Consider the following 26574-nt stretch of genomic DNA (forward strand, 5'->3'; position numbering starts at 1 on the left):
TAAGCGTTTTATCTCGCGTTAGTGCGCAAAACCGAATCGGCGCGTTAACCAGTTAGTGACATTTTGGTGCAGTATTATACACTCCTGGAAATTGAAATAGGAACACCGTGAATTCATTGTCCCAGGAAGGGGAATCTTTATTGACACATTCCTGGGGTCAGATACATCACATGATCACACTGACAGAACCACAGGCACATAGACACAGGCAACAGAGCATGCACAATGTCGGCACTAGTACAGTGTATATCCACCTTTCGCAGCAATGCAGGCTGCTATTCTCCCATGGAGACGATAGTAGAGATGCTGGATGTAGTCCTGTGGAACGGCTTGCCATGCCATTTCCACCTGGCGCCTCAGTTGGACCAGCGTTCGTGCTGGACGTGCAGACCGCGTGAGACGACGCTTCATCCAGTCCCAAACATGCTCAATGGGGGACAGATCCGGAGATCTTGCTGGCCAGGGTAGTTGACTTACACCTTCTTGAGCACGTTGGGTGGCACGGGATACATGCGGACGTGCATTGTCCTGTTGGAACAGCAAGTTCCCTTGCCGGTCTAGGAATGGTTGAACGATGGGTTCGATGACTGTTTGGATGTACCGTGCACTATTCAGTGTCCCCTCGACGATCACCAGTGGTGTACGGCCAGTGTAGGAGATCGCTCCCCACACCATGATGCCGGGTGTTGGCCCTCTGTGCCTCGGTCGTATGCAGTCCTGATTGTGGCGCTCACCTGCACGGCGCCAAACACGCATACGACCGTCATTGGCACCAAGGCAGAAGCGACTCTCATCGCTGAAGACGACACGTCTCCATTCGTCCCTCCATTCACGCCTGTCGCGACACCACTGGAGGCGGGCTGCACAATGTTGGGGCGTGAGCGGAAGACGGCCTAACGGTGTGCGGGACCGTAGCCCAGCTTCATGGAGACGGTTGCGAATGGTCCTCGCCGATACCCCAGGAGCAACAGTGTCTCTAATTTGCTGGGAAGTGGCGGTGCGGTCCCCTACGGCACTGCGTAGGATCCTACGGTCTTGGCGTGCATCCGTGCGTCGCTGCGGTCCGGTCCCAGGTCGACGGGCACGTGCACCTTCCGCCGACCACTGGCGACAACATCGATGTACTGTGGAGACCTCACGCCCCACGTGTTGAGCAATTCGGCGGTACGTCCACCCGGCCTCCCGCATGCCCACTATACGCCCTCGCTCAAAGTCCGTCAACTGCACATACGGTTCACGTCCACGCTGTCGCGGCATGCTACCAGTGTTAAAGACTGCGATGGAGCTCCGTATGCCACGGCAAACTGGCTGACACTGACGGCGGCGGTGCACAAATGCTGCGCAGCTAGCGCCATTCGACGGCCAACACCGCGGTTCCTGGTGTGTCCGCTGTGCCGTGCGTGTGATCATTGCTTGTACAGCCCTCTCGCAGTGTCCGGAGCAAGTATGGTGGGTCTGACACACCGGTGTCAATGTGTTCTTTTTTCCATTTCCAGGAGTGTATAAAGGTAGCTAAACAAATTGTATAATGTGAATTGTACCAATCAAAGTGATGAAGTGTGTAACAGAATTAGCTATGACAACAAATAAAATGAATTTTGCTTTCTTCTTCTGATCAGGCAGCTAGACGTTGTGGCACCGTTAGGAATCAGGCAGTTACATCGTTACGGAAAGGTAATTTGGCATGTAATTTCTATTAATATAGTCTAGCTCTCATCAACGTTTATGTGAATATTCCGATACTGCTATGCGGTAATTTCAACTTAAAGCTGACTCCCAAATTAGATCTGATGATATTCATTTTGACTGCGCGTTTGACACTCGCGATTAAATAACTCTCCATGGAAATAGTCTACGTATCATAAACGTTCGTCCCATCACCACAGAACAACACCTACAAATATATATATTTCCTTTACTGAATACTATACTAAATCATATCTCCTGCAGACAAAAATAAATTTAAATTAAATTTAAATTTAGTATTCGGTGCGAGTAACAAATGCATATGATAATCAGTAAGAATCGTGCCCTGTGAAATGACTTAAATTTCTTCAACACAGGACAATGTCTCCAACAAAATGCCTGTAAATGCGGGGGCGACAAAGCCTAACAAGACCTTTTTTGTGAAATAAAAAAGGGCAAGAAGAACAAATTGCGTATCATTCGTTGCTGCAACTTTGTTCAATAGTGTTGCTGTAAGTCGTACATCTGTATCGCTCACTGTCTTAAAACTGCCACTACACAATGCACTGTTCTACATTGATGTACTAAACATTTGGACTCGTACATGAAGGATATGTTTCGATGGGATTGCTCGTCACGTGCATTTGTCAGTTCAGTCATTCTTTCCGGGAATGTATTACAGAATGATATGGCTGTAAGCTTCCAATCTGTTAGTGTTCCGTGTGCATAATTATCATCAGTTTAAAAGGGAAACAATATTTAGTTTATGGCGTTAAGGGTAATATATAAGCAGTTCTGCAATAATTTTTTTAGAATCCTTTTGGATCAATATTTTAAATTAATATCTTAACACGCACTACGAAGACATAATATTCATATAACATCAGAGATAAGGAGTTTGAAGACAGCAGTTGAAGAGTACAATACCCTATTTAATTTGAAAGCAACGAAATCCTTCTACCAAGAAAGAAATTACTTCCGACAAAGCTGATCTGTTGGAATAAATATTTTTATTTTATGTTCGATTACCGATGGGTTCCAGCACGTAACACGCTACATCGTAGGTCGTGCATAAACTGTTAACTGTATATTTGACGCGCACCTCTTTTAAGTATGTACAAATACATGTAAATGACTACGTACGGTACTTCACTGGATTTGACTTCCTTATGAAGTGGCGTAAATAGAGAAACCAATCGGAAAAGAAGAATGACATAAAATTATTTGTTAGAACTGTGCTGAGTTCTCAAAAACTAATTCATAAGAAATGAACTATAATTATAGTAACTTAATCTCGTCCACCATAAACGATGCTTTATGAAAGCCTGTAAATATGTCAATAATAAAATACTGCACCAGTTAAATTTATTAATGCAGAACACGGCGTTCAAAGAATTTATTTTTAAATGATGTGTAAGTTTGATCTGGTACTATATCTGGTAAAGGAGTGTGTTACTCTGCTTCTGTTACCCTACAGTCATCTCTTAAATATAGTGACCCTCCTTTATAACGTAAAAATTCACAGACACACGCAACCCATCACACAAACTATTTGATTTACATTAAATAATGACGCAGTACTAAATAAAATGCTTTGAAAGAATTCGAGTACACTCAGAAGTGTCCTGTTCTAATAGATTACGTCTACATTCATATTAGACAGTCACTTACAGCTTCTATCAGTAACAAAAATAATTATTTAAAATAACAGTTATTTTAATTCTATTTTCGAAGTATTTTGTTGCAAAAGATTTTTATTTCTACAGCGATAATTGCTATATATGAAACGTGTTGTGAATTGGTTATGAATTTAATACAATTATTAGACCTACACACAAGAGAAGCATTTGAATAAATTCGTAGGTTCACCATCAGTCACGGTTTAACAGAAAGCAAACAGTATGAATAATGTGCTGCCAGTGTGTGTATTTATGTGTTCTGGAGGCACAACATATTAAGATAATAAGATATCGACTGCAGAGAAAGTGAAGCAGATTAGAAGTCATATTAATAACAACTCAAAGTGTGAATAAATTCCATAACGCTTCATGCTACGTATTATAAAATGTAATGTATTACAATATTTATTTCAGTAACCCTAAAAGTTTTTCTTTATTCTGCTTAAGCCTAACGCCACAAGTCGGTGTAAGTAATAAGAGCACTTTCGTTTGGATGCAATACACATTACCAATGAAATTTTAATTTCGTAAAAAGTAAGAGGCGAACAACAAAAACTTTTCCGCATACGAGCTCGCAGAGAGCACTGCACTGGTGCACACGACTGTGTGAAAATAATTTAAAATGTAGCGCTGAGGAGCGCCTGGAGAAAGTGTGCTGTGTACAGATTTGCTGGCACTTACCTGCGGCCATTGCGCGCTCCGGGAACGTAGGCAGGCGCGGCGGCCATCTTGGCGGGCGGTGGGCCGTCTCGCGCCGTCATTTGTCTGCCGGCTGGGCCGCTCCCGTCCGAAGGCAAAAAAACTCCCCAGCTGTGCCAACGGCCGCCTTTCCCTCCGCGTAGACAATCTGCAACCTCCGACCACGTTTTTTTCGCGTTAATTAGTTGATACTAACATGAGTCATATTGCTACACTTAAAAGCCAACTTCTTATTCATTACCGTCAACAGGTGCGATTTCACTCTTTAATTTTCTTTCTTTCAACTGCTGCAGTAACTGAAAAGTACGAAAATATTTTCATAAACCTCTTGTGGAAATACGACAAACTGAAAAAAAACATTGACAGCTTAAAAAATTGTAAATAACAGTGGAAGTTATGTTTATAGTCATCACTTTAGGTCAGGCTGATTACAGTCGAATAAAACAAATTTTTCTGTGTCATACCTGTTTCGCCTACGTTACTTGAAAGATATTATCATGGCCTGAATATATACATATTTGTGATCAGTTTTGTTTTACGCACTGAGCACAGACGTCACGAATAGTTCTGGCACATTACGATTTATATATTGTAATAATACTTAAGGTGATCACATATCTGGGTGTTGAAACTGGGATCAGTTTTATAACTGCTTAGCGCTTAGAGTCCAACAATGTTATGTAATTATTACACATTATTATACCGCACAACGGAATGAATTGTACGCGACAAATAATAAAATGGCAATTATAATCTAAACATAGGCTCATTCATAGTTACCTTGTAACACACTCAAATCGTAATAGTGAGTAAACAGGACGCAACTCTTGCTTAGATTCCTACGCACAGTTTTTAACAGTGTGTTGTTCATGCTGCCAATCTACTAGATGTTTGGTTCCTTTAAAGTTCAACAATTCATAGAATTCCGAACAATTGTATTACAAATTCATCTTTCACCATCGACATTGCTCTCACAGTATCAGCTTTCATTTGAGTTTCCTCACGAATTCATATCTTAGGCCGGCCGTGGTGGCCAAGCGGTTCTAGGCGCTGCAGTCTGGAACGGCGCGACTGCTACGGTCGCAGGTTCGAATCCTGCCTCGGGCATGGATGTGTGTGATGTCCTTAGGTTAGTTAGGTTTAAGTAGTTCTAAGTTCTATGGGACTGATGACCTAATATGTTAAATCCCATAGTGCTCAGAGCCATTTGAACCATTTGAACCATTAGAAATATTTTCATATGAAAAAAGTGAAGAGCTGGAACATTTGTAGCCAATGCTCACCCAGTGACAGTTTTTTCTAAGCTCCATTTCGCTCTTCGCTGAAGTCTGACAAATTGGTATAGCCTATATAGTATAGATGATTTTACAAACCAAGAAGTATAAAATGCAATATCCTGAAACCTTACAAGATCGATAATTTGATTTGATTTATAAACACTGAAACATTTAGACGTCCCAGCAGAACCCGATGCGGACAAGTGGAGTGTACGCCAAAAACCAGAACTATCGCAACCATATCGGGGCGTCCGGTCAGCATATAATTGTGTGGTTGTTGCTCTACTCGTATTTTTGTTCCAATTACAATATTGTTCATCTGTTTATTGCTACTCGGTATTAAATTCGCCCATACCTATTGTAGTACGAATAACTGGTTAGTAATATATCAGATCAACAATAGATTTGTAATTACATTAAGTATTGTGTAGTTTTCTTTTCATATTTAGTTTCTCAATAAAAGCCCGTCGACTGTTTGTATTTCGGGTTTTTTATGCTTGTTGTCAGGCGAATGATGGGAAAGGAAAGGAGATTAAGGTTTACCATCCTATCGAAGACGTCGTCATAAGAGCTCAAGCTCCGATTAACAAAGGTGCCCTTACGAAGGAACCATCGCGACATTCATCTTACGCAGTACGGGGAAATCTCGAAAAACCTAAATCTGGATACTTCGCTCGGTACTCTTGTATACTCGTTGTCTACTGTCCGTGTCACTACCGGCTACATTTTGTCATGCTATTGCTAGTCTGTGCGTTGAGAGTAGTTTCTTCCCGTATTTTTACAGAGTGCTGTCCGCAGATGTCAAGAGTAGGGAGAATCATGCATTGCTTCTGTAGGAGCAGCACGCGCAGGTCTGGTGTTATTCAGTTTCTCATTAAGTGATTAACCGCTTTCTTATTTTAGTAAACAACAGTTTCAAGAGAAAAAAAGTGATAATTAACGTATTCTCCTACACAGCTGCATCTTTCCGTCTTCAGGCCACGAGTGGCCTACCGGGACCATCCGACAGCCGTGTTATCCTCGGTGGAGGATGCGGATAGGAGGGGCGTGGGGTCAGCACACCGCTCTCCCGGTCGTTATGATGGTATTCTTGACCGGAGCCGCTACTATTCGGTCGAGTAGCTCCTCAATTGGCATCACGAGGCTGAGTGCACCCTGAAAAATAGTGGCAACAGCGCATGGCGGCCTGGATGGTCACCCATCCAAGTACCGACAACGCCTGACAGTGCTTAACTTCGGTGATTTCACGGGAACCGGTGTATCCACTGCGGCAAGGCTACACAGCTGCATCTGGATTTGGTACTTTCAGAGTTCCGTGCTTCAAATGGTAGAAACGGAACCTTACCACTTCATTTTGTTGCCCGTTTTTGTCAGGAACGGGTAGCCATATCAAGTTGAAATTTATGTCACATATTAAGGCATCGCATAAGAGTCAAGGTTCTAAGTTAACTCTTTTAAAAGATACTGCCGTGTATGTCACATGTGTTGACTATCGCAAACGAACTACAAAACCTACAAAGTACTTCACGTTGACGTAGAATCATGAAATTACGCCGAGAAAGATGCTTTCACAGTACAACCGACGGAAAAACTCCGCAAATTGTTAATTTGTAATTATGTCACAAGAAAATAAAATGCTTGTTTCATTGGTTATCTGACTACCCATCTGTCCGTTCGCCCGTCTGTTAAGATCCCTTTTTCTCAGGAACGGATAGAGGTATTACGTTGAAATTTGTGTCACAAACTAAAAAATGTATAATAAATAAATATAATAAACGTTAGCTTCTGAGTCAGTGCTATCAAAAGAAACGGCTATTTCTGTCACATATTTGGTACTCGCAGATTTACTCCTCAAAATCTACGCCCGCAGCTCGTGGTCTAGTGGCAAGCGCTGCTGCCTCTGTATCACAGGGTACCGGGTTCATTCCCGGCCGGGTCGGGGATTTTCTCCGCTCGGGGACTGGGTGTTTGCGTTGACCGCATCATTTCATCGTCATTCGTAAAAGTGGCGAGTCTGGACTGTGTAAAGATTGTAAATTTGTACGGCCGCTGATAACCGCGCAGTTGAACGCCGCACAAACCAAATATCAGCATCATCATCATCATGATCGTCTCTTCAAAACCTATGCAGTACTTCCTGTCTGTCTAGAATCATGAAATCTGTAAACGAGAAAGGTTTTAGAATAAAAGTAAGGGAAAATATCGTGGAATTGTTAATCCGAAATTATATACCACGAAAAAATACAGGGTGCCCATAAAGTCCCTTTACAACATCAAAATTTTATTACAACGGCAGTTGTTGAAATATTTTAACAACATTTCTTTTATTGTAATCAGTGTTTACAAACGTGTTTTGCAGTGTTTAAGATACCTCTATATGGGTGCCTTTAGTTGCACGAAGCACATCAAGACGGTACTCGATTTCTTGCCGTGTTCGCTGTAGCATAGCTTCATCAGTGGTGGCAATGGCATTACGAATCCTTTCCTTCAAGTCAGCAATGTCCCGTATCTGTGTTTGACCCACGTTATCTTTTACATACCCCCCCCCCCCCATAAAAAAGTCCAAGGGAGTGATATCTGGCGAACGCGGTGGCCGAGGAATTGGGCCATCCCTCCCAATCCATCTGCCTCGAAATGTTTCATTGAGGAACCGACGAACATGCAGTCCCCAATGCGGTGGTGCACCATCTTGCTGGAGAATGATAGTTGATTGTAAGTCTGTCAATTTTGGTGCTACATATTGGGTCAGAAGGTCGAGGTAAACATCTGCAGTAATTGTTGACTCGTTGAAGAAAAATGGACCAGTTATTCGGATGCACATGATTCCACACCACACATTCACTTTTGGACTATTCCGGTGAAGCTCCCTAGTCATATTGGGGTGTTCAGATCCCCTAGATTCTCACATTGGGTCTGTTTAATGTCCCAGAAACATGAGAAGTTGCCTCCTCACTGAAACAAACGCGCTTGAGGATTGTTTCATCCTCCGATAGGCTTTCCAGCATGCTGAGTGCAAACTCTGTCCGTTTTGGCTTGTCATTTGGCTCAAGTGTCTGTAACAGTTGCAATTTGCAAGCGTACAGCCGTAAGTTCTTGTGGAGGACATTATGCACAGTTGAACGTGATAGCTGCAACTGTCTGGCAGCAGTGCGGATGGACTTCGTAGGTGAACGAGTGAAGACGTTGTTTAAAACCCGATCGATGTTTTCCTCTGATGTTATTGGTCGCCCGATCCTCCCTTTATCCAACACTGCCCCTGTCTCCATCAATTTTTTGTGCCATGCACGGATAAAAGGGTGCGAAGGTGGATCTCTTCCAACGAAAAACTAATCTAATCTAATCTAATCTAACTTCATTCTGAACATCCGATTTTGTCTCAATAAACCAGGACACACATTGTGCCTTCTCTTGAGGAGTTGTCATTTTATAGAGGTTCATTTCCTTCCATCAACAGAGGATATCAAACACAAAATTTTAGTACATATAAAAACTTAAGTAAACAGTCATTACAATAAAAGAAATGCTGTTAAAATATTTCAACAACTGCCGTTGTAAAGGGACTTCATGGACACACTGTATTTCTTTTGGGAATTTAAATTGAAACGATTTCGAAATTCTTGTAATCCCTGAGACCTTTATCTTGCCAGTATCAGTGGCGGTAACAGACAAAAACCGTCGTGATCATGGATTGGATGAACGGTCTATACACATAAATGCAATAAAAAATGAAATGATCGTATGGCATTGCTGGCCGGGAGACCCCATTAAGTGGAGTTCGGCCGCCGTATTGCAAGTCCTTTCTAGGTGACGCCACATCGGCGACTTGCGAGTCAATGATGATGGACACACAAAACCTGGTTCGCTGCCGGGAATCGAACCCGGGTCCACTGCGTGGTAGGCGGTAACGCTACCGCTACGCTACGGAGGCGGACATACAAATGCAATTGCCGATCGCTACCACGCGCGACCTTTGTCTTCAGCACAGTAATGGAAATGAAGTCCCATGCTTCTCGACAGAGCGTAGGGGAACGATGCAGGAGACCAGCACCGCCGTACTAGGCAAGGACCTAGTGGAGGTGGTTCCCCGTTGCCTTCCTCCGACCGTAATGGGGATGAAGACGACACAACAACACGCAGTCATCTCGGGGCAGGTGAAGATCCTTGACCCCGCCGGGAATCGAACCCCGGACCCCGTGCTCTGGAAGCGAGAACGCTACCGCGGGACCACGAGCTGCGGCTTCTCCACAGTAATGTCACTGGAAATAAAGTTGCGATTTTATGCCGGGAATCAGAGTCAGTAGAACATCGAGGCGCCTTAAAATAACACTGCGCGGCGGTTGCTTTCAAACCACCTAGAAATTCCCTCACCTCGTCTAGTGCGCTGGAAAACCTGTTCTCAGCAGCAGTGTCGTCCTGCGATTGCAATTCGGGTTCCGCTCCTTCTTTTCTCGTTTTTACACTCGCATCTAATACGCCAAGTTTCTAGGAGCGTAGCAAATATACATATTAAACTGAGGCCCGGGAGGAATAAGAAACCAAAGAGTATCACAGGTCTCTGCGACCGTGTCGCGCGTTAAATCTGCAGCTTTATTGTGTAATCTCTGCACCGCCTTGTAATCCTGCTAGGTATGAGACTGGAGTTTTTGAGTCGGCGAAGTAAATATCCTTGACCTGTCCTGCGAACAGGTGGTTGGGTCCACAGAAGGGCACCTCCAGCGTCTGCAATCCTAACACAGCTTAAGAGCTGGGCGATTCCCATTCCAACTGTAAAATCTCCAATAAACTTAACAGTATTGAAATGTGAGCGAAAAATGGAAAACTTGGTCTGACCAGGATTCGAACACGGGACACTCGACAGACAGTCGCCAAAGCCATTCGGTTACTTTAATGTGGCTCTAGGCGCTACTCAGGCTTTCATTGGCACTCATGTTTCCTCCCACGTAGCGCCAACTTTCATTTGTCACCTCTTCTTCATATTGGAGTTCAGGTTTCTCTGTGGACATTACACTAATTATATATCATGTCATTGAACTGTCCGCCCCGATAGCTGAATAGTCAGCGCCGCGTGGGATTAGCCGAGCGGTCTTGGGCACTGCAGTCATGGACTGTGCGGCTGGTCCCGGCGGAGGTTCGAGTCCTCCCTCGGGCATCGGTGTGTGTGTTTGTCCTTAGGGCGATTTAGGTTAAGTAGTGTGTAAGCTTAGGGACTGATGACATTAGTAGTTCAGTCCCATAAGATTTCACGGACATTTGAACATTTGAATAGTCAGCGTGACGGACTGCCGACCTCAGGGGCCCGGGTTCGATTCCCACCAGGGTCGGGGATTTTCTCCGCTCAGGGACTGTGTATTGTGTTGTCTTCATCATCATTTCATCCCCATCTGGCGCCCAGGTCGCCCAATGTGGCGTCGAATGTAATAAGACCTGCACCAAGGCGGCCGGACCTGCCCTGCACGGGGCCTCCTGGCCAATGACGCCAAACGCTCACCTCCATTTCCAAGTCACTGAATTTAATTCTATTCGGCCTCATCGGTTCGATTCATTTCACTGAAATTACATTAGAATTTTTGACATAATGACAGTCCAAATTACGTGTTACACTGAGGTGAGGTGACGAAAGTCATCGGATACCTCCTAATAAAGTGTGATCTCCTTTTGCCCGCTGTAGTGCAGGAAGTCGACGAGGCATGGACTGATCAAGTCGTTGAATTTCTCCTGCACAAATACTGAACCATGCTGCATCTATAGCTTTCCGTGATTACGAAGGTGTGCGCGAACTGACATCTCGATTATGTGCAGTAAATGTTCGTCGGGATTCATTGCACTCGATCAGGGTGGCCAAATCATTAGCTAGAATCGTCCACAATGATCTACAATTCAGCCGCGAACAATTGTGGCCCAGTGACATTCGTAAAAATTCCATCGTTGTTTGGGAGTAGGCCTACGAAGTCCACGAATAGCTGCAAATGGTCTCCAAGTAGTCGAACGTAACCAAGACCCAGTCCGATCCACATAAACAAAGCCCTCGCCATAATGGAGCCAGCACTAGCTTGCATAGCACCTTATAGCACCTTACTGGCAACTTGACTCCATGGCATCGGGTGGGGGGGGGGGGGGGGGTGGCGTGCACCATACTCGAAACCAACCATAACCATCTCTTAGTCGCTGAAGTCGGGACGCACCTGACCAGGCCACGGTTTTCCAGTCGTCTAGGATCCAACCGGCATGATCACGAGGTCAGGAGAGGCGCTATGTGCTGTTAACAGAAGTACTCGCATTGGTCATTTGCCCTGACTCATTAACGCCAAACTTCGCCCCAGTGCCCAAACGGATACTTTCACCGTACGTCCCACATTGATTTCTGCTATTATTTCACGCAGTATTGCTTGTCTTTTAGCACTGACAGCTCCATGCAAAAGCTGCTGGTCTCTGTCGTTATGGGAAGACCGTCTGCCACTGTGTTGTCTGTGATGAGGGGTAATGACTGAAATTTGGTATTCTCGGCACACTCATGACACTATGGATCTCGGCATATTGAATTCCCTAATTATTCCCGAAATGGAATATCCCATGCATCTAGATCTACAGTAGTTACCTTCAGCGTTCAGAGTCTGTTGATACCCATCGTGCGGCCATAATCGTGTCTGAAACCTGTTCACGTGAATCACCTGAGTACAAGTGACAGCTCGACCAATGCACTCCCCTATTATTCCCTGTGTACGCGGTACTACAGCCATCTCTGTGTGTGGATATCGGACTCCCATGGCTTTAGTGACCCCATTGTATTTTCGTTCTATTGGACGTAACCGATCTTAACACTCATCATCGGAGCAAGATGCTGAAATATACAATACAAAAATTTGTAATTTATTCAATAATGTTTCCTTCAGAGTTGCACATTATATTTTTATTAATGACTAGTTTCTAACTTCCGTTTATTTTCAAACAATTATCCATTAGCAGCTTTGAATCTTAACTACAAAACAAATTAAATTTGTTGTGATTTTCAGTCGCAAGTTTGGTTTGACGCAGCTCTTCACGCTACTCTATTCTGTTAAAGCCTCTTCATAACTACATCTCATTGTACCTGCTTACAGTCCTTGATCCCCCTTTACAGCTATTATACACCACACTTCCATTACCAAACTGACGAACCCAGAATGCCTTAGAAAATGCCCTAACTACAAATCAATTAGTTTAGTCAAGTTGTACGATAACCTTCCTGTCTCCTCAATTCGAGTCTGCACCCCTTAGTTAGATGCTCGTTCTGGCCATCTAATGTTCAGCATTCTTCTGTAGCAACAAATTTAAAAAAGCTTCCATTCTCTTCTTGTCTATAGTACCCACGGTCCTCATATTACTTCTGTGCAAGGGTACACCGCCATAGAGATACCTTCACGAAAGACTTTCAGGCACCTATATTTACACTAAATGGTAATAAAATTATCTTTTTTGAAATGCTTTTTCATCCTCTCCACTCCGACCTTCGCGCATTATAGTGCCTCCGCGGCGGATTAGCCGAGCGGTCTCGGGCGCTGCAGTCATGGCCTGTGCGGCTGGTCCCGGCGGAGGTTCGAGTCCTCCCTCGGGGATGGGTGCGTGTGTTTGTTCATAGGATAATTTAGGTTAAGTAGTGTGCAAGCTTATGGACTGATGACCTTAGCAGTTAAGTCCCATAAGATTTCACACACATTTGAACATTTGTTACAGTGCTGCAAGTAACGAGACTCATCTGTTACGTTCAATACCTCAAATCGTAATCTAACTGCCCCCAGCATCGCCTGATTTAATTAAACTATATTCACCACATTGTTTAACTCCTGTCGATGTTAATCTTACATCGTCCATTCACGACACAATTTATTCCATTTAACTGTACTTCCAAGTCCCTTGCGTCTATGTCAGAATCCAATGCCGTCGTCAAAGTGCAAATTTTTAGTCCAAGTCCTCGAACTTTAATTCACTCTACATATTTATCATTGGTTGTCTTTATTATGTTACGGCTTGTAACGCATTCAAATATCTCATATGATCCTGAATTTAGTTTTTTTCTGTTTTTCTTTTGCATTTATGTTTAGGCCCCTTGATTTAATGTGTGCCCTAATTAACACGACCAGTTGTTGAAGGTCGTATATTTTACTAGCGAATAAAAGTGTGTCTTCAGCGTAAAAAATTTTACGCACTTTATGTACACATAAACTCCCATTACCACAGCTTCCAAAGTCTCTTGAAAAATCGCTGATGAATAAAGATTGAATCACAATGGAGATACTTTATGTTAAGTTGGACATATGGTTATCTGAACTTACCAGCGCAGGTAAGTTTCAGTTCCAACTATCGATCCACATAGCATTTTAAGGAGGTGCGTTAGTTTGTGACGCCGTACCCGACCACAAGCTTTTTCGTAATCTCCATTAAGTGTAGGAACATACACGTGTTTCCTCGATCGTAACAGTTCTTGATATTCACATGGCTTGATAGCAGGATGGACTGTAATTAATACCTTTTGATATCCAAGAGTATATCTGTAATATTTTGATAACCTAGAGAATATTTTATTCTTTATATATTGATGATAAAAAGAAAAGAATCACGTGGATGCCATTCCTACCTTTCGGAGCCTGGAGGTTTTGTGACGAAAATATGAGTTTGTCGCAGACATGCATCCACGTTTTGCTTTCCGCCGCGGCTGCCTTTGCCAGTGTGGGCATAGACACACACACACACACACACACACACACACACACACACACACACACACACACACCAGAATTTATCCTACCGACCTTCGCTATCACGCAATCACGTACACAAACGAATAGTTTGTTTTTAAGATAGCCTTGTTTGTTTCTTCATTCCCTTGACTTCAGTCAGGATATTTTAAGCCACGAGTAGCGGTAACACGCTGAGAACGCGTTGTAGCAACACATATTTACGTGATTCGGCCACAAAAAGGAGTGCGTGTTTGTTTTCAGACTCCTTTTGAGGCTCCGGATAGCGCCACCGAAATGCGTTGTAAACATAGTCGACGCGATGTGTTCCGTTCTTTCAGGGTCGCCAACGAAATCTCTGCATGTTATGAGGCTCTGCGCCATGTATTGAGAGCTGTGGGGCAAACGAATGGAGAAAGGGCTCACCGTGGATGGCAGCGATATAAATGTCACTTCACTCGCGTACTGAGCGAGGGAAAAACGACTGTCTGTATGCCTCTGTTTTGTGCCCTAATCCTGTGACCTTACTCTCACTTTGGCGCTACCCTACACGTCATACACGATGGCGGCAGACGAAATGTCGCACTTTTCTTCTGAAAAGCCACACTCTGATAAAATGAAACTAAGTGGTTCCAAAGACCTTTTCAAGTCTCAAATATCTGTGATGCAGACAGAACCGACGAAAGAAAAATTTGTAAGGAAGGGTAGGATTCGAACCCGGGCGGACGTGCTAACCACTACGCCACCCTGGCACAGTGGCTTTGAGAACTGCAAGCTTGCCTCTTCAATCCAGACCTAGAACGATGCGAACGGATTCCGCTCCTTCTGTTCGATATATACGTCGAAGTAGCAATGACGGAAATAAAAGAAATGTTCAAGAATGGGAATAAAATCGAAGGTGAAAGGATGCCAATGATAAGATTCGCTGATGATGTTGCCAGTGAAGGTGAAGAGTTAGAGAATATGATGAATGGAACGGTCTAATGACCACAGATTGTGGAATGAGAGTAAATCGAAGAAAGACTAAAGTAATGAGAATTATCAGAAATGAAAATAGCTAGAAAATTACATCAGAATTGGATGTAAGGAAGTAGAGGAAGTTGAAGAATTCTGCTCCTTAACAGAAAGATAACTCATGATGGACAGTGCAAGGAGGACATAATAAGCAGACTAACGCAGGCAAAACAGGCAATTTTAGGCAAGAGAATTTTACTAATATCAAACAAAGCCCTTAATTTGAGGAAGGAATCGCTGAGAATATTCGTATAGAGCACAGTATTGTACGGAAGTGAAACATGCACTGTGGGAAAGCCGGAATGGAAGAGAATCGAAGGATTTGAAATGTGTTGCTGCGGACGAATGTTGAATATTAGGTGGACTGATAAGCTAAGGAATGAGGTGGTTCTCCGCAGAATAGGCCAGGAAACGAGTATATGGCATAACACTGACGGGAAACCGAGCGAGGTGGCGCAGTGGTTAGACACTGGACTCGCATTCGGGAGGACGACGGTTCAACCCCGCGTCCTGCCATCCAGATTTAGGTTTTCCGTGATTTCCCTAAATCGCTCCAGGCAAATGCCGGGATGGTTCCTTTCAAAGGGCACGGCCGACTTCTTTCCCCGTCCTTCCTCAGTCCAATGAGACCGATGTCTTCGCTGTCTGGTCTCCTTCCCCAAGCACTCCCCCCCCCCCCCCCCCCCCCCACACACACACACACTGACGGGAAGAATGGACAGGATGATAGGGCATCCGTTAAGACATCATGGATAAATTTTCATGGCACTAGAGGAAGCTGCAGAGAGTAAAAACTGTAGAGGAACACACACTTTGGAATACATACAGAAAATAATTGAGGACGTGCTCTGCAATTGCTGCTCTGAGGTGAGAAGCAGCACAGGAGAGGAATTCGTGGCGGACCGTATCAGATCAGTCAAAGATTGATGACTCAACATATAGGGAAAAAAGCAAAGACCAATCCATCAGGTACAGGTTGAAGAAAAACCCCCTTCCTGCTGCCAATGGAAAGCGGATGAGGCGACGAAAATTATAGACAGGACAGGGACATATAGCAGGTCTGGTGATGATACCTTACAATAATACCGGTCAAATCAAGTAACAATCAACAGTTCCTACTAAACAGCCAATTATTTCTTAATAGGGGGGAACAGTATGAGTCTTTAAGAATATATTTACACTAAAGAGCCAAAGAAACTGTTACACCTGCCTAACATAGTGTAGGGCCCCTGCGAGCACGCAGAAGTGCCGCAGCACGACGTGACATGGACTCAGACTAATGTCTGAAGAAGTTCTGGGGGGAATTGACACCATGAATCGTGCAGGGCTGTCCATAAATCCGTAAGAGTACGACGGGGCTGGAGATCTCTTCTGAATAGCACGTTGCAACGCATCCCAGATATGCTCAATAGTGTTCATGTCTGAGGTGTTTCTTGGCAAGCGAAAGTGTCTGTTAAACTGAGAAGAATGTTCCTGGAGCCGCTCTGAAACAATTCTGGACGTGTGGGAAGGTGCACTGTCCTGCTGGTATTGCCCAAGTCCGTCGGAATGCAGAATGGACACAAATGGATGTAGGTGATCAGACAGGATGCCTACGTACGTATCACCTGTCGGAGTCGTATCTAGACGTATCACGGGTCCCATCTCACTCGAACTGCACACGCCTTACACCATTACACAGCCTACCCTTTTAACATGCAGGGTCCATTGATTCATGAGGTTGTCTCCATACCAGTACGCGTCCATCCGCTCGAAACAATGTGAAACGAGACTCGTCTGACCCAGCAACATGTTTCCAGTCATCAACGTCGGTGTTGGTGGACCCAGGCGAGGAGTAAAGCCTGTGTCGTACATTCAGGGGTACACGAGTGGGTCTTCGGCTCCAAAAGCCGATATCAATGATGTGTCGTTGAATGGTTCGCACGCTGACACTAGTCGATGACCCAGCACTGAAATCTGCAGCAATTTGCGTGAGGGTTGCACATGTGCCACGTGGAACGATTCTCTTCAAATTGGAAATTTGTGGTAACGTGTCATGGGACCAAACTGCTGAGATCATCGGTCCCTAAGACTACACAATACTCAATCTAACTTAAATAACTTACGCTATGGCCAACACACACACCCACGCCCGAGAGAGGACTCGAACCTCCGACGGGGAAGCCGCACGGACCGTGACAAGGCGTCGTCAGACCGCGCGGCTACCTCGCGCGGCGATTCTCTTCAGTCGTCGTCGGTCCCGTTCTTGCAGGATCTTTTCTCGGCCGCAGCGATGTCGGGGATTTGATGTTTTACCGGATTCGTGATATTCACGGCACACTCGTGAAATAGTCTTACGGGAAAATCACCACTTCATCGCTACACCTGAGATGCTGTGTCCCATCGCTCGTGCGCAGACTATAACACCATGATCAAACTCACTTAACTCTTGGTAACCTGCTATTGTAGCAGCAGTAACAGATTTAACAACTGCGCCGTATTCTGCCTGTTTAGGTGTCTGTATTGGAATGCGCATGCCTACACTACTGTCTTTGGCGCGTCGGGGCATGTATTCTTCTACAGCAGAATTCATTGGCTGCATCTCGTATATACCCACAAAATTTAGTATTCATAAAATCATTATTCAGCTTCTACTATTATTCATCACTTCCTGGCTAGTGTCGTTTATTGGTACCCTTACTTCTGTGGCAGTTAAGCCGTCGTGTCCTTCCAACAGTTCTCCTACGCTCCGCTTATTTTACCGCGGAAAGTTCATGTCGACCAGGAATCTCAACATACCTGTCTGTTCCTGTACTCCCGTTCCGGCATAGTGTTCCTTGAAACTGTTGGTTCATAGGTCGAAATTTCAGCATTAATTGACCGTTTCCGAAGCTGGTTTATCGACCTGTTGCGAGAGAAGAATTCTCATGATCTCGGCTGGTAGCGAAGTGCCAAATGACCTAGGGAGTTCCTAGAGCAGCAATTATCGGTTATAGTCGCAGTAGTCTCGGGACGAATGTATGAACATTCCACAGGAGCGGACGCCGTCATCTCATTGGGAGACGGGTCGCGCTCTCTATCAAGTGCGAAGCTCGTTTCGCAGCGCGACGAGATCTCAAGCAATTATTAATTCTCCAAAGCCCTGCCTTCCTCCAATGTCTCACGTTTATCAGTTCACAGTTTTTTCCTTTCATTTTCCGTCTACGTAGCATTAAGCTGGAATTGCTAAATAGTATATTTAAGGTTCAGATAAGCATAATTCTCGTATTTATTTTGCCTTCTTTTTTCTATTCGTCGGCCAGTACCTATTTACCGCACATAGCGTAGTTCATAAATTTCAGACTTCTTTTTATTTCTCTCTTGTCACGAAGACTTTCGCGTAACCCACATTCCCGCGGAAAGGTTGTTAAGTACTTCGTGCCGATCTAAGAGACCCTGTGTTCTTAATCGATAGCAGAGGAAATGATACCGATTTTCAATTGCACTGAAATGTAGCGTCTCTGACGATATAGAGCTACTACACCGCCTGAAGAAAACGCTGAAGCAGCCAGAAAGGGGAGAGGAAATTTAATGAAACTTCATGGGTTGAGAAGCTATGTAATGTTATTTTAGTGGTAATAATAACGAGTCAAATCTAGAAAGAATTGTTGTAGTTGATGCCTGATATATTGGACGCACTGGGACGCAGTCGACTTCCGAAATGGTCACACACATATTCTGTCTGGTACAGTCTGGGGATCTTGCTGGTCACGGGAGTACCTCATCATCACACAGACCGTTCATAGAAACACATGGCAGGTGTGGAGGAACATGTACTGTTACGAAAAATGGCACCACGATACTTAAGTGCTACTAGCCATGACCTGAAGGCAAACCCAATGGCACTCAACACCATGAAGGCAGGGGTAACGCCGCTGCGTATCTCAAAAACCGCTGGAAGAATGACACCACTCCAAAAGAAGCCGTTGTTCTCGTGGCCTACTTAAGGGACGGTAAGTTCCTTGTCAGACTGTTGCCAGTCTCTGACCAATGGTGTGGGACGACACAGAATGTTGCTTGTGACCTTTCACTTGACAGGTGTGGATGTTCAGGGATCAAGATGTGCTTGATGCACGATACGGCAATCCTGCATTGTGGTTATCGTACGTGGTTAACTGGAACCTCCATGACGAGTCGCCGCGTGCGATTAGCCGAGCGCTCTAGGGCGCTGCAGTCATGGACTGTGCGGCTGGTCCCGGCGGAGGTTCGAGTCCTCCCTCGGGCACGGGTGTGTGTGTTTGTCCTTAGGATAATTTAAGTTAAGTAGTGTGTAAGCTTAGGGACTGATGACCTTACCAGTCAAGTCCCATAAGATTTCACACACATTTGAACATGACGAGTATGCATACCCTCATGCGCCCATGCGCTCCTACATGGAGCCACTGCCACATCCGAGTGCCGCGCAAACCTGCTTATTGCACTCTTCGATCACTCGGGCACATGGACTCTGCCTCTGCCGTGAGGCCCCTTTCAGATTCTGTCAGGTGCTGATAACGCTGCCTCACATCAGTACGCGCCAGCCATCACTTAACAGCTGACGCTGTCCACGCCCCTTACATGCCCGACCAAGCTGGTAATAACACCAAACACGAACAGCGCTGATACCCTGTGGTGACTTTCCAACGCCAATCTTTTCTATAAACAGTGATCCGCTGTGTTCGAGGCTACATTGACACCCGACAATGTCTTCGGGGTGCTTCATTTTTATTGTTATCAGTGCACGTGCGCATTGCACAGAAGTCATATTGTAGCGCCTCGAGTCTGAGTTCGTTGGTGATATCTCTGACCCTTTCGTGCTAAGATACACGGCAAACAAGTGCACAGCTTGTCTTTGAGTCTCATCTCTTCCTTTAATCCTACTTGTAAGCATCTCAGAACGTCGAAAAAAAATCAAGAATTGGACGAATTGGGTTTTGCTGAGTGATGCACATTGTCTGTGGATTTCACAGTCTTCCGATTCCTCCAGAAAATCTCAAGACGCTGTCTGTCCTCACTATAGCTAAAATTTATTTTGCTGATGAACTTCAAATTGCTTCGAAGACATTCTCCTTTATACTCTACGGTAAAAAAGAAAAAAAAATGGAACGCCTTCAGCCGTCCGTATGATCTTATTTATTCTGCAGCTCCCAATTTCGTCGCTTCAATATGCCATCAAAGGCCGTATTTGATGCTGAAGGAGTGATCACGATCCATATATACACTGCATTTGGCCAACATGAGCGGTTTACGCAGACTGTCTATAAATGTGATGTCAGCACTCCAACCATCAATTGCCACACTTAAGATGGCGCATCGAAAGGCCGAAACTGGGAGCTACACAATAAATAAGATCGATCACAAGGACAGCTGTAGGAGTTTCATCATTTCCTTAGAATAGTGAAAGGCCGTGGTTCCCAAGACTCTAGTCAAAAGGATGGACATACAAAAACCTGATACTATACGGTTGTAAGAGATTGCCGTAATTGATCGACGCACAGATTAGCATGGACGCAGGAAAATAGCCTTTAGTCGCTAAAATCATGGGATCTGGTCGCCTGGATTAATGGGTCACGGAACACTGTGGTACTCCCAGATTGTGGTGACTAAGAGCACATCGAAGATTGTATGTGACGAGGCGTCCAACTTTCCAGCATGTCCCAGTTCAGGTAAGCGGTACAATTACTGCCGTTTGGGGAGCAAGAGGAAAGAAAGGATTTTCTTATAGGCGAAGGAAACATGATACTATCCGATCATGTGCATCTGTTTCTTCACCCACACCTCTTTCGGCAGACATGAACATTTAGAAACAAAAATGCACCACTCCCAGTGTCCCCGAGTTCTACTATCGTTTTGAGGAACGAGTCAGAGACGTGGGTATCCTACTGGTACCCCATTCACTGCACTTAAAAAATGGCTCTGAGCACTATGGGACTTAACTGCTGCCGGCATGCCTCGGGCATGGATATGTGTGATGTCCTTAGGTTAGTTAGGTTTAAGTAGTTCTAAGTTCTAGGGGACTGATGACCTAAGATGATAAGTCCCATAGTGCTCAGAGTCATTTGAACCCATTTTTGAGGAGCTACTTGACTGAGAAGTAGCGACACCGGTCACGAAAATTAACTACCAGGAGAGCGGTGTGCTGCCCACATGCCCCTCCAGTATTCGCATCCGATGACGCCTAAGGGCTGAGGATGACACGGTGGTCGGTCGGCACCGACAACAGGTATAGTGATAATTACAAGTGAATATCTCGGAATTTACCACAGTTGTGCGTGACTATACCGAGAATTTCCTCGTGACACGCTTTCCCCGTTAACATTTGAGCCGCTGGAGCCACGGAATGGAGACGCGGCCCGTGACATTTGCCTGGAGCTGTGACGGATGCGCCACTGTGCGTGGGTCAGGGACAGCGGCGAGTGCACAGCAGCCCGCGGCGGATACCCTTTGCACGCCGCAAGGTCGCTCCCACCTCCACGTGGCGCCGCCGACCGCTGCAATCGATACTGGCCTCGGGCGGCCACGCGTGTGACGACGCTCGCGGCCGCTGTCCTCCCACCACACACAGCATCGCCGAGTCTATTCCGTTGTTGCAACTACAGACCAGTCAACGAAGAACTAAAAAGGTCGATTAGCGGGAAAAAAACAACATTGTCGCAAATTTTTGCAAAGTGCTAGGAGGGAGTGTCGTGAACAGCATACCAAAAATGCTAATCGGGAGGGGGAGGGGGGCAGGTGGGGGTAGGTTAAAAGATCAGTTTTTATTCTTCCCTCGAATAACTAGAAATTCGCGCTTCTAACGGAAGTTTTACCTGTTACAAAATTGAAATACATGAAATTTCGTAGAGAAAAGGTGTAATATTTCTTGCTTATTCAGCCATCATATTAGGCTCCAGGAAGCTATTTCCAGGGCAGTGGACATGCAAGAAGCATAGAGATGACGCAATGTGGGATGAGGTACCGGTGACAGATGTTAGATTCGGCATCATTTCCGTGAGAAAGACCGCCTGCAGGATGCTGCTGCTCTGTGATTGGCTGCTGTGTTCGGCGGTAGGGCGCCAAAACGTTAAACTTTAGTTGCTATTATTAATTAAACCTGTCATCTAAATTACTTCATTTTTTAATAAACATCTCTCAACAGCCAGCTATCAATCAGTCATTTCAAAATTATTAAAATGAAAGTATTACTAAAACAAAAGAGTGACGACATTACTGCCGATGCACTTCGGTGGCGTTCGGGTCACGCCTGGCTTGGCGCGCGAAGTGTCTCGGACAGTCCCGTTCTCCAGTTCTGACCGTTCCAATAGACAGACATGTTGTTTGTTATAGCAGTATTTGTTTCATGCAACTTTATTTACTACAGTTCCGACCGTCGCTAGGTACAAACATGTTGTCTGTAATAGTAGTATTTGATTCATGTAATTTTATTCTCCAGTTCTGACGGTTTCAGTAGACAGACATGATGTCTGTGGCAGGATGTATTTCATGTTATTTTAGCCTGATATAATGACTGTGGAAAGATTTGTTTAATACGTTGTGATCAAGAATAGTTTCTCGTGTCTCTATCGATAAAAACGCGAGTGGCATCCCAAATGAGTTGTAGTTTATTCGTAGCAGCAGTTGCTTGTTAAGTTAATTTCAGCCTCAAGGAAAAGAATCCACGACCTGCGTGCTGATTTCTGTGCTGGGGACATCATCATCATGAAGACAGCAGGTTAGTGAAGTGTACAAGAACTTATGTATTCCACACAGGGCAGTGGAAACAACTAGGCACCTCACGTGTACTGCATGCACAGTACAAATGTGCTCAGTGACACGTCATCTGCAGCAATGCAGAGGAGGTAAAGAAGGATGAAAGTATTAACACTATCTCACTTTTATTCATTTTTTTTCTTGCCGTAAAGGCCGTGTTCATTTCTTCACGGGTCAATACACTGGTGAGCCGAAACGTTATAATCACTGTTGTGACTTGGCAAGACAGCCAAGCCACTAGCAGAGGAAGCCGAAAGCCACGCGTTTAAGCTCACGCAGGCTGGCGTGAGGTCTGGAACTGGACAAGATAATTAATATAGCCAATAACGTACGTAGCTGCTGGAATACTTAACTTTAATCCACAATTGGTGAACATCGATCTGACGGTACATGCATCACAAGATAAATAGCAAATGATAATGGCGCCCTGCTAGGTCGTAGCAAATGACGTAGCTGAAGGCTATGCTGACTATCGTCTCGGCAATTGAGAGCGTATTTGTCAGTGAACCATCGCTAGCAAAGTCGGCTGTACAACTGGGGCGAGTGCTAGGACGTCTCTCTAGACCTGCCGTGTGGCGGCGCTCGGTCTGCAATCACTGACAGTGGCGACACGCGGGTCCGACGTATACTACCGGACCGCGGCCGATTTAAAGGCTACCACCTAGCAAGTGTGGTGTCTGGCGGTGACACCACAATCACCGCCTTCCGCGAGTTTGAATCCCTTCTGGCGGTGTTGCGGACACGTGACGCAGTAACGACAGTATGTAAGCGGAAGAAACACGATAGGGCAGTCATTGTAGCGAAGATACGGGCCGCAAATGGGGAAATCCACTGCTACAAGCGGTTTTGACAAAGGGCACGCTGTTGTGGCGCTGCGGCTGGAAACGAGAATCTCTGAAATGGTGGAGCTGGTCACCTGCTGGTGTACTACTGTCGTAAGCCCTCTATGGAAAGTGCTTGAAGGGTGGTGAAATGGCGAGTAGGCCTTATGGTACTGGACTAAACGTCTTATTGGAGCATCTCCCGCTGTGTAATCCACGACAGGGAGCGATCTGTGGAAGATTTGACGACACAGTGCTGGTGTGGGCACAAGTGTTTCGGAGCACAGCGCTTTCAAAGGCCATTCTTGAACACGGAGCTCCACATCATACGGGGCGCTATATGTTCCGCTGTTGAACCGACGACGTTGTCGGTTATGATCGCAATACGCACAGAACCATTGAGTTTTCACAGTGGTTCGATAGAAACGTGTCGCCTGTCGAATGAATCCCATCTTTTACTACACCAGGCCGATGGATGAGTCCTTAGGCGCGCCGGCCGCGGTGGTCTCGCGGTTAAGGCGCTCAGTCCGGAACCGCGCGACTGCTACGGTCGCAGGTTCGAATCCTGCCTCGGGCATGGATGTGTGTGATGTCATTAGGCTAGTTAGGTTGAAGTAGTTCTACGTTCTAGGGGACTGATGACCACAGATGTTAAGTCCCATAGTGCTCACAGCCATTTGAACCATTTTTCCTTAGGCGCCGTCATACACGTGAATGGCTGCAGGGACCATGCATCGCGCCACAGATCCATGCCATTGAGGGCAGAATTATGCTGTGAATGGGATCTGCAGTGGTAATCGAAGGCATCGTGAATATTATAGCGGACCACTTGTATTGCTTCATCCTTGAAGTATCCCCATACGGCGATGACATCTTCCAACAGGGGAACTGTTCGTGTTGCAAAGTCAGAACGGCGCGGCGGGGCCGCGCGGTTGGAGGCGCCATGTCACGAATCGGGCGGCCACTCCCGCCGGAGGTTCGAGTCTTCCCTCGGGCATGGCTGTGTTGTTCTTAGCATAAGTTACTTTAAGTAGTGTGTAAGTCTAGGGACCGATGACCTCAGCAGTTTAGTCCCGTAGGAATTCACACACATTAGCAAAGTCACATTCGTTCTATCGTTGTTAGAGGCGCATTATAGTGAACTCACATTGTTTTGGCTAGCAAATATATCTGATCTGTAGCCACTGGAACACATATCGGACGCCAACTGCGTGTCCGTAAACCGCCATCCCGTAATTTGCGGGAGTTACTTGACCTGTGCGTAGACATGCGGTGTCACATATTTCTGGAAGCCTGTCAAGGACTTGCAGAATCCACGCTAAGCAGAATCTCTGTTGTACTGTGTTCGAGAAGTGGAACAGCATCTTATTGAACAGGTAGTCAAAATGTTTTGGTTCATCGGTGTAGTTGGCGATGGAAAAATCGCAGCTCATTAACAATATTACACTACTGGCCATTAAAATTACTTCACCAAGATGTAACGCAGATGATAGACTGGTATTCATTGGACAAATATATTATACTATAACTGATATATAATTACATTTTCACGCAATTTGGGTGCATAGATCCTGAGAAATAAGTACCCAGAACAACCACCTCTGGCCGTAATAACGGCCTTGATACGCCTGGGCATTGAGTCAAACAGAGCTTGGCTGCCCATGCAGCTTCAACAAGATACCACAGTTCATCAAGAGTAGTGACTGGCGCATTGTGATAAGCCAGTTGCTCGGCCACCATTGACCAGACGTTTTCAGTTGGTGAGAGATCTGGTGAATGTGCTGGCCCTGGTAGCAGTCGAACTTTTTCTGTATCTAGAAAGGCCCGTGCAGGGTCTGCAACATGCGGTCGTGCATTATTCTGCTGAAATGTAGGGTTTCGCAGGGATCGAATGAAGGGTAGAGCCACGGGTCATAACACATCTGAAATGTAAGGTCTACTGATCAAAGTTCCGTCATTGCGACCAAGAGGTGACCGAGACGTGTAACCAATGGCACCCCATACCATCACGCCGGGTGATAAGCCAGTATGGCGATGACGAATACACGCTTCCAATGTGCGTTCACCGATGATGTCGCCAAACACGGATGAGACCATCACGGTGTTGTAAAAATAACCTGGATTCATCCGAGAAAATGACGTTTTGCCATTCGTGCACCCAGGTTCGTCGTCGAGTACACAATCGCAGGTGCTCCTGCCTGTGATGCAGCGTCAATGGTAACCGCAGCCATGGTGTCCGAGCTGATAGTCCATGCTGCTGCAAACGTCGTCGAACTGTTCGTGCTGATGGTTGTTGTTTTGCAAACGTCCCCATCTGTTGACTCAGGCATCGAAACGTGCCTGCACGATCCGTTACAGCCACACGGATAAGATGCCATTGGGATCCAGCACGGCGTTCCGTATTACCGTCCTGAACTGACCGATTCCATATCATGCTAACAGTCATTGGATCTCGACCAATGCGAGCAGCACTGTCGCGATACGATAAACCGCAATCGCGATATGCTACAATCCGACCTTTATCAAAGTCGGAAACGTGATGGTACGCATTTCTCCTCCTTACACGAGGCATCACAACAACGTTTCACGAGGCAACGCCGGTCAACTGCTGTTCTTTTATGAGAAATCGGTTGGAAACTTTCTTCATGTCAGCACGTTGTAGGTGTCGCCACCGGCGCCAACCTTTTGTGAATGCTCTGAAAAGGTAATCATTTGCATATCACAGCATCTTCGTCCTGTCGGTTCAATTTCACGTCTGTAGCATGTCATCTTCGTGGTGTAGCAATTTGCTGAGTGTATGTCCGATATTGCAGTGCACTGCGGTGACTATAGCCTTTATGAAATACATGAAATGTATTTGCAGTTGTGAATACGAACATCCATCAGCTGTATAAGGGAATGACGAGAATGAAAATTTGTGGCGGACCGGCACTGGAACCCC

The sequence above is a fragment of the Schistocerca americana genome, chromosome 10 (genome assembly GCF_021461395.2).
Source record: "Schistocerca americana isolate TAMUIC-IGC-003095 chromosome 10, iqSchAmer2.1, whole genome shotgun sequence".
NCBI lineage: Eukaryota > Metazoa > Arthropoda > Insecta > Orthoptera > Acrididae > Schistocerca > Schistocerca americana.